Here is a 10247-nt window from a genome sequence, read left to right on the forward strand (position 1 = left end):
AAATTAAACTACAAATTAAACCATAGTTTAAATTAGACCATAGATTAATCAAGTAACCTACTTAGTCCCATCATATTTTTCACTTAGAGAAGAACAAGGAGCACTGGATGTAAAGTTAAAATTTAGATTTTGTTAGCCATTACCTTTGGAAATCAAACAGTGATACCACGTACTAAGGGAGTTTGACGTATAGAACCCATCAAACAAGGATGCAACTTGTCTACTGACAATACAATAAGCAATTCTTTTGTTATTTTATTATTTGTATACAAATGTTTTCAACAAACAATTTTGAACCGATTTAGGATTATGATTCTTGGTCATAAATGGCTGAAAAAACATGTTTGCATGGATAATGCATGAAAATGTTGAGCAAATTAGACAGAAATGTCTATCCCTGAAAGCCTGTCATGGAAAAGAACAGTTTATTAGGCCTGAACTGGGCAAAATGCTCTCTGATGCATGTGACAATTATTCTGTTGGAGGTGGAAAGGAGTGAATCAAGGACAGATCATGTTTATTGTCCTCCATGTTCACTTCTCTGCCTGGAGATAATGATAATGGGGTGTGGTTGAGTGAATGTGGAAGGGTTTCACATTTCCCGTTCCTATCTTGGAACATGTCTCAACCGTAATCTGCTAGTGTTGTTGTTTGAAGAAACAGCGGAAACCTACAGTGGAAAGCTTCAAATGCAGCCCATTAAAAGACTGTCCACACATGATATCACGTATTTTTTGGTTAATTCAGAAAGATTACGAATCTCCTTGTACCTTAACCAATGAGACTTCTAGAACGTTCTGAAGGTGTTTTCTTTTCTTTTTTCCTTTGCAGTAAAATAGGTTAATGCTTTTAAGTCACCATCAACTGAACAGGCTTATACCTTCAATAGTTAATGAGACACCCCAAGAATTTACCCTTCACAGAGGGAGCTTCTGAGCAAACCAGTTTAAACATGAAGTGTTAGCTTTGCATTGGAACTAAAGCTTCAGTTCCAACTTGCCAGTAACTAGTCTCTGTTTCTTTCTGATTTTGCCTAAATGCTAGTTTTAAAAGCTAGTGGAGTCATTTATGAATAAAACCTGAAGATGATAGGTTTGATTGTAAGATCTCACTTATCAGGATAGAAATAATGGGATTTATTTATTTTTTTCCACTGATGACCAAAAATTCCTATACTTCAAAGTGCCTGACATACTGTCTTCATTCTTCACATGGTGACTGGCTTAACCTCAAACTTCATATCTACAGATGTTTTGATACACAGAGACTTCCCCACCCTTTCCATAATGAACTTATTTCGTGTATAGTATCCCCCATTTATATGTTGACCCCCATACCTGTGGAGAAAGGGTTTCTAGGGAAGCAGTTAAAGTTGAATGAGGCCTTCCTACTACAAGCAGAGGTAGATGCTACAAGGGGCTGTGGCGTTCCGTCTTTACTGCATCATTGTGTTGATTTCTTTTTTTCAAATTTATCAAAATAATTATTGTTTTAATTATTTTATCATGTGTTTATATTCTGTGTTCCTCACTATTAATATCACTGTAAATTGTTTGCAGGAAGAAAAGAATACACAAAGAAATCAGGAAATCATTACTAAGAGTTCAGAAGCAAGAAAATGGCAACTTGGGGTATGTAGGCATAAGAGAGGGGCACAAACACACTGAGATATCTTTGAGAGGTGTAAACCAACAGGACTTGCTGATGAATGTGATCTTGGAGGAGGGTGTGAATGGAAGAGAAGAATCGAGGGTAATGCTTAAATTTAGTGCTTGAGGAATAGTGGGGTTTTTGGAGACGTGAGTTTATGTGCTGTCAACTTTATTGTAATAATCAATGTTGATACTTCTTTTTCTAGCTTAGTGCTTCTCGAAGTTGAAATATGCATAGTTCCATTTTAAAAAGAATTCTGTCAATAAACAAATTCTGATTTCATGTCTGTACTGTTTACTATCTTCAATAGAGGTACATGTTTGTTCTTCCTCTAATGTCAGACTGTTTAATTCCTCGAGGTATATGTAGATCTCGGCAATGTGATCCTTCCAATTTTGTTCTTCTGTTGTCAAAATTGTGTCCTAATCATGCTAAACTCACTGAATATCTCTAGGTAAGAATTTCCCCAAACTGATGAAAACTAACACACCATACATCTCAGAAGCTCAGAGAAGCCCATGGAAGATACATACAAAGGAAAACACAACTAGGTACATCTTAGTGAAACTCTTGAAAACCAAAAGGAAAGAGCACGTCCTAAAATAACCCAAAAGCAAATGATTTACTATAAGCAGAGAAAGAAGGTAGAAAAGAAAAAAGACCTCTTGACAGTAACAGTAACTATGCAAACCAGAAGAGAAAGAGCAATGTCTTTGAAGTGCTGAGACATAGTAAGGAAGAGGGTAGGAGGAGAAGAAAGAATGTGAATCAGAGAAAGAAGGAGCAGATAGAAGAGGAGGAGAAGAAAGAGGAAGGAAAATATCCTCTCTAGTTAGAAAAGAAGCAAATTATAAATTATCAATATCATCATTTAAAAAATAGTCACTATTATAGATCCTACAAACATTATTAGAATAATAATGAACTATTTACCACCTTCTATGTTTCTCCCACTTCTGATCTATAAATTTAACACATGTAATGAAATGAATAATTTTTCTAAAGACAAAAGTTCCTAAAGATTTCTCAAGAAAAGAAAAACATGACCTGAAGAACCTCATTAACCATATTTCAAACATCTTTTCCTTGATGAATTTTACTAAACAGTCAAGTAAGAAATATTTGCAATTTTACACAAAATCTCCCAAAACATGGAAGAGAAAGATCCCTTCCCAATACATCATATGAGACCAGCATGCCTCATACCAGAACTCAGACCAATATTTTTTATCTTTAGGGAAACAAAAATTCGACAAGATATTAGTGTAAAAAAAATCCTGCTGTATAAAATGCATTATGATTAAAGTGCAATTCATCCCAAGAATGTAAGGTTGGTTTGAATTTTAAAAATCACTTCATATGATTCACAATAACCATATGCTAATAAGAAAAAATACATGTATCATTTCATAAATACAGAAACATGTTCAACTAAATCAAATATCACCAATGGTGGAGTTGCTGCAAACTAAGAAAGCAAGAAAAGTTTGAAAACTTTTCAAAGTTTTGAAAGTTTGAAAAGCAAGAAAACTATGAAAGCAAGAAAAGTTTCTCAACCTGGTAAATCACACCTATAAAGTAGCACTAAGTAAAAAACATGCTAAATGATGAAATAATAATTTTCCTTGAGATGGGAATCAAGGAAAACATATTCAAGGAATACAGATTGAAAAGGAACTATAAAAAAGAATTGTTGGTCTTAGGCCTACCTGCGCCAACTTCCCAACTTCCTGCCACACTTGGCTGGCTCCGGGGGTCTTGCGCCTGCCTGCACCCTCAATTCTGAAATTGGGTGGCCAGAAGTGAGTGTCCCCTCACCATCCCAAGCCCCAGGAGTTTAAGGTCATCCCTCCCACTGGCCAAGGAACTTCCCAGCTTCCTGCCACACTCGACCTGCTCCACCTGCCTACCACACCCTCGGTGACCCTCTCTCAATCTGGGGAACTGGGCAGCCACAGTCCCAGGAGCTGATGGCATAGAAGACGATTTCCAACAGGACCAGGGGGAGCCTTGGAACAACATTTGAAACACGGAAATATATGAAAATGACAAAATGAAAGACCAAAATACAATCTCAAACCTCCAGACCATCCCAAGAAACCTTAGGAAATATGTACATAGAAGAAAAATATGTGCCATACACCTGAAATACCTGAAATAACAGCAACTAAAATAAAGAAGCAACTCCAGGAAGCTTTAAAGGAATTCAAACTAGCAATAATATTCCAGGTAAAAGAAGAAATGATACAAGTAATGAAAGAGATGCTGAACACATCTAAAGAAGACACAGTTAAAAAATTAGAGAAACAAAACAAAAGATAGAATCCCTGGATGAACAATATAAGAAACAAACAGAATACATGAAGTAGATTCAAAGAGATATGCAGGAAATCAAAAACTCCATTGAAAGTTGTCAAAACCACCTCAACAAAAGTGAAAATAGAATTTCACACCTCCAAGACAAGATTGCAGCTAGGGAATAGGACAGGAAAGATCTTTTAAATATAACAAGGAATTAGGAAATAACAATTCAACAGCTGCAAGATGATGCAAAGAAAAACAACATAAGATTGCTAGGGATAAATGAAAAAAAAGGGGGGGGACAACACAAAGGATATCAAGAGGATATTTAGAGAAGTAATAGCTGAAAATTTCCCAAACATGAGAATGGAAACTGACATCAGGATCAGTGAAGCATATAGAACTCCAAATAGCCATAACCAAAATAAAACTACACTCAGACATATAACAATCACCATCCCAGAAATCCAACCTAAGAATAGAATATTAAACGCTATCAGAGAGAAAAGATACATCACCTATAAAGGAAAACTTATCAGAATTGCAGCAGACTTCTTAGCACAAACAATAAAGTCAAGAAGAACATGGAATGAAGTATTTCAGATCCTAAAGGAAAATGATTCCCAACCTAGACTGAGGTATCTTGCAAACCTGTCCTTGAAATTGGATGCAGAAATAAAATACTTCCATGACAAAGAACAGCTAAAGAGCTTCATGATCACCAAACCAACCCTGCAAAGAATACTGAAACACAGTCTAGATACACTTAGGGAAAAAAACACTAAGGAAAGCAGACAGTTAAACAGAATGGAAAGATAAAGATGCCACAGCAGAAAGATAACATTTCAACAATGAACCAAAACAATAACAGTTATAACCATTACTGTAAATTGTCTCCATTCTCCAATTAAAGGAAACAAACTGGCAGAATGGATCAAGAAACAACATCCAACCATATGCTGTCTACAAGAAACCCATCTAACCCAAAAGGATACACACAGGCTGAAAGTCAAAGGATGGAAAACAATACTTTATGCAACAGGAACCAAAAAAAAAAAAAAAATGGGGGTAGCTATTCTGTTTGCAGACAATGTAAAATTCAAACCAAGAATGATTAGAAGAGATAAAAAAAGGTCATTACATACCGGTTAGGGGAAAACTTCAAGAGGAAGAGATAACAATCTTAAATATATATGCACCAAATTCCAGAGCACCCAGTTAAACAAAGCAAGTATTAATAGAAATGAAAAATCAAATTAGCAATAACACAATTATAAGAGGAGATCTTAACACACCATTGATACAAAGGAATAGATGAACCAGACAGAAAATCAGCAAAGAAATGACAGAACTGAATCACACATGTGAACAAAAGGACTTGATAGACCTACACAGAGTGTTCCATCCAACAACATCAGAATACACATTCTTCTTAGCAGTACATGGGTCATTCTCTAAAATAGACCATATACTAGCCCGCCGAAAATATCTGAACAAAGGCAAAAGGGTTGAAATTATTCCATGCATGTTATCAGATCATAGCACCATGAAACTAGAAATTCATGATAAAACAAACTGCAAAAACCCCACAAACACATGGAAAATGAATAACACACTCTTGAGCAATCAGTGGGTTACAGGGGAAATTAAAGAAGAAACTAAACAATACCTGCAAGCAAACAAAAATACAAATACAGCTTACCAGAATCTGTGGGATGCAATGAAAGCAGTCCTCAGAGGAAAATATATTGCACTGAGTTCTCACATCAGGAAAACAGAATGAATGCAAATAAATAACTTGATGCTACACTTCAAACATCTAGAAAAATAAGAGCAAGTCAAGCCCAAAGCAAAAAGAAGGGAAGAAATTATAAAAATCAGAGCAGAAACTAATGCAATAGAGACTAAGAAAACAATCCAAAGAATCAATGAATCAAAGAGTTGGTTCTTTGAAAGAATAAATAAAATTGATAAGCCTCTAGCCAACCTTATTTCAAAAAGAAATGAAAAAGCTCAAATTCATGCCATAAGGAATGAAAAAGGTGAAATCACTACAGATTCTGTAGAAACACAGAAGATCATCAACACCTATTTCAAAAATCTCTACTCTCATAGGTTTGATAACAGAAGAAATAGACAGATTCATAGAAACTTATGAAATACCAAAGCTGGGTCAAGAAGATGCAAAACTGCTGAATAATCCAATTTCTTTTAATTAAATCGAAAATGTAATTAAGTCCCTACATACAAAGAAGAGCCCAGGCCCAGATGGATTCACTGCAGAATTCCACAAGAAATACAAAGAAGACTTAATGCTGACACTCCTTAAACTGTTCAATGAAATCAAAAGGGATGCAATTCTTCATAAGTCATTCCCGGAAGCAAATGTTATCTTAGTACCAAAACGTGAGAAAGACCAAAAAAAAAAAAAAAAAAAGAGAGAGAGAGAGAGAGAGAGAACTACAGGCCAACAGGCCAATCTCCCTAATGAACACAGATGCAAAAATCCTCAATAAAATATTGGCAAACAGGATGCAGCAAATCATCAAGAAGATTATACACCATGACCAAGTGGGATTCATCCCAGGCATGCAGGGATGGTTCAACATACATAAATCAATAAAAGTAATCCAGCATATCAATAAAGCCAAAAGTAAGAATCACATGATCATTTCTGTAGATGCAGAACAAGCTTTTGATAAGGTCCAATATTCATTCATGATAAGAACCTTACAGAAAATTGGAATAGATGGTGTTTACCTCAATATGATAAAGACCATCTATGACAAACCAACAGCCAGTATCCTACTAAATGGCCAAAAACTGAAGATCTTTACCTTAAAATCAGGCATAAGACAAGGATGTCCCTTATCACTGCTCCTATTTAATATAGTACTAGAAACACTAGCCAGAGCAATTAGACAAGAGAGAGAAATAAAGGGGGTAAAGATAGGAAAAGAAGAAGTTATATTAACATTATTTGCAGATGACATGATACTCTAGATAGAAGACCCCCAAAATTCCATTGAAAGATTCCTAGATATAATAAATAAATTCAGCAGTATAGCTGAATACAAAATCAACACTCAAAAATCAATATCATTACTATACACTAACAACAAACTCACAGAGAGAGAAATAAGAGAAGCCACACCCTTCACACTACCATCCAAAGAATTGAAATACTTAGGAAATATTTTTACTAAAGAAGTGAAAGATCTATATAGGGAAAATTATAATGCACTGAAAAAAGAAATTGAAGAGGATCTCGGAAAATGGAAAGACATCCCTTGCTCATGGATAGGAAGAATAAATATTGTGAAAATGGTCATTCTCCCAAAACTGTTATACAGATTCAATACAATCCCACTAAAAATACCATCAACATACCTCATATATCTAGAGAAATCACTCCTAAAATTCATCTGAATCCAGAAGAGATCAAGAATAGCAAAGACAGTTCTAATCAGCAAAGGCAAGGCAGGAGGCATCACAATCCCTGACTTGAAGTTATACTACAAAGCAGCTATAGTAAAATCAACATGGTACCATCTTATCTTTGATAAAGGGGCCAAACATGTTCACTGGAAGAATGACAGTCTCTTTAATAAGTGGTGTTGGAAAAACTGGCTTTCCATATGCTAAAAACTAAAACAAGACCCATGCGTATCACCATGTACTAAATTAAAACCTAAATGGATCAAAGATCTGAATATTAAAACAGAAACACTAAATCTATTGGAAGACAAATTGGGTAAAAACCTTGAAGACATAGGGGTAGGTAGCGAATTCATGAACAGGAATCATACCACATGATAAATACTTCCCAGAATCAATAACTGGGATCACGTCTTATTAAAAAGTCTCTGCATGTCAAAAGAAATCTCCAGCATAGTGATAAGAAAACCCACAAACTGGGAAAAAATCTTAGTGAACTGTCCTTCAGACAAAGGGCTTCTGTCTAAAACATAAAAAGCTTTAAGAAATCAGATCCTCAAAATTCAAAGGTCCAATCCAAAAATGGGCATCTGAGATGAATACACAGTTCTTAGATAAAGAAATACAAATGGCAAAGAAATGCATGAAAAAATGTTCATCATCACTAGTCATTAGAGAAATGCAAATTAAAACCACACTGAGATTCCATCTCACTCCTGAAAGAATGGCCAGGATCAAGAAAACTACCACAACAAATGCTGGAGATGCTGTGGGGAAAAAGGAATTCTCCTGCACTGTTGGTGGGAGTGTAAACTGGTGCAACCATTGTGGAGGTCAGTCTGGAGACTTCGCAGAAAGCTGAGATTGGAAGTCCCATTTGTTCCAGCTATTCCCCTTCTGGGCATATTCCCAAAAGAACTGAAAACATCCTAACACAGTGATATTTGTGCACCCATGTTTATAGCAGCATAATTTGTAATAGCCAGATCTAAGAAACAACCTAAGTGTCCATCAACTGTGGAATGGACATAAAATTGTGGTATTTTTATGCACTGGAGTACTACTCAGCTATAACAAATGATCGCATTGAGATATTTATAAATAAATGGATGCAGCTTGAGACCATACTCGTAAGTGAAATAAATCAAACTTACATGTATAAATACAGAATAGTCTACCTAGTGTAAGAAATGGTAAGAATACATAGAAGTGTGTGATAATCATGATTCCCCATTATATTGCTTTGAAGCCTTATAAAGTTCTCATTCATCAGTTGGAATGGTTTATTCTGGGTTGTTTGAGTGTATTGTAGGTGATGGTATGAACAGCTATTTTGAAGAAAATAAAACATTATAATAGCTAGTGCTGATTTAATATCATCTTGTTTTGAAGTCCTTCCAAGATTTTGTTCTTCTGTCTCCATCAGTTTTATCATGTTGTATCTTATTGTATTTTATTATATGTGATAGTATAAACAAAATTCTTTATGGACAAGGAGATAATATAGTAACCATTGTTCATTTTCTGTTAGTTGGTTCTGAATAACCTGTAATACATTCATTCTCTTGAATGGTTTTGTACTTGTTATCTTTGATACTTATGTCTTATCTTTGATACTATAGTGTTTGAAGGTATACTCAAATATTTCAAGGAAAGAGACACTATGGTAGCTACTGTTGTGCTGGGTTGTCTTGTGAAACACTATGTTGCTTTAATTGTTCTATTCTGTCCTCTTTTGTTATGTCCTCTTTTATCTATCTTTTTTAAAATAAAAAAAGAATTGTCTGTATATAAAATAACCTGCTTGTCTGTGTAAGAAATTATAAAAATTCATGAAAAGGTATGCAAAATAAAATTGATTAGATGTCTTTTCTGCAGAACGCAATGTATAGCAATGCAACAAAAAGCAAGTTCATCCATGGTAGATCATAGGTGGAGAAACGATATTTTTCCAAAATTTGACTGCAATTCAAAATACTTGAATTACATAATCAATAACAAATTTTGAAGCTGAAATTTTACTAAACTCTCAATAATGAATTATAATTTCAATCAATCAATTTTAAAAGAATTCTACTAGAAACAATAATAGAATCACAGAATGTTTGAGCAGCCTTGGAGTTTAGAAATCGCTTCTTTGCTTATTTTACAAGTAAAGAATCTCAGACTATAAATAATTTGCCATAGGTTTACCTTACTATTTAACAGTAGAAGTATATTTGTCTAGGCACTTTAAGGGGTCGATATTAATACCTTAATCATACCTACACAAGTTTAGAAGTAAGTAACAGACAGATTTATGATTCAAGAAGATAAACTGTTATTTTTATTAGTGTTGATAATTTCTGGAGAAAAACAAAACATAGATATGAGACCAAATGGGGATACCAATGCTTCATTCCTAAATTAGTAATCTTCCTTACTTAGTCATTAGGGAGATAATTTTAGACCTCCCTTTCAAATGAAGACCCTGATAGCAAATAATGGACCATGAAGTATACTCTCTTCTGACAGCCTAAATCCCAAATAGAACAGGCACTGGCCTGGGCATACTTGACTCTCTCCAAATTTATGAATCAGGTTATAACCTCATCTCCACAGCTTCCTCCTTCCTCTTATTCACTACTCTGTACCTGTCTTTAAGCAGCTTCTGGTACGTATTAGGCAGTTAGTAAATATGCATTGGATGATTTCTTGGATTGTAATTTCTTAGCTAGTAACTTGCACTGTGCAATGACATGGTACTTAGCATCAAGAAATATGCAATTTCTTGCAAGACCAATATGTCACCAAAAAAATTGTTTACTCATCTAACAAAATTCAAGCCTTGAGTTTACTCTTGCATTTATTTCCCA

General features: G+C 34.8%; 1 long non-coding RNA gene across 1 annotated transcript in view; it reads left to right on the forward strand.

Annotated features, from left to right (window-relative positions):
* Positions 1–9185, forward strand: part of LOC111756973 (uncharacterized) — a 63367-nt gene extending 54182 nt beyond the window's left edge. Inside the window, exon 4 of the long non-coding RNA XR_010050469.1 lies at positions 1560–9185. This is a non-coding gene — a long non-coding RNA (uncharacterized LOC111756973). The remainder of the gene's footprint in view (positions 1–1559) is intronic.
* The last annotated feature ends 1062 nt before the right edge of the window (positions 9186–10247 follow it).

This window comes from Cavia porcellus, unplaced genomic scaffold (genome assembly GCF_034190915.1).
Source record: "Cavia porcellus strain 051 isolate PalLab524CR breed Dunkin Hartley unplaced genomic scaffold, mCavPor4.1 scaffold_11, whole genome shotgun sequence".
Classification (NCBI taxonomy): domain Eukaryota; kingdom Metazoa; phylum Chordata; class Mammalia; order Rodentia; family Caviidae; genus Cavia; species Cavia porcellus.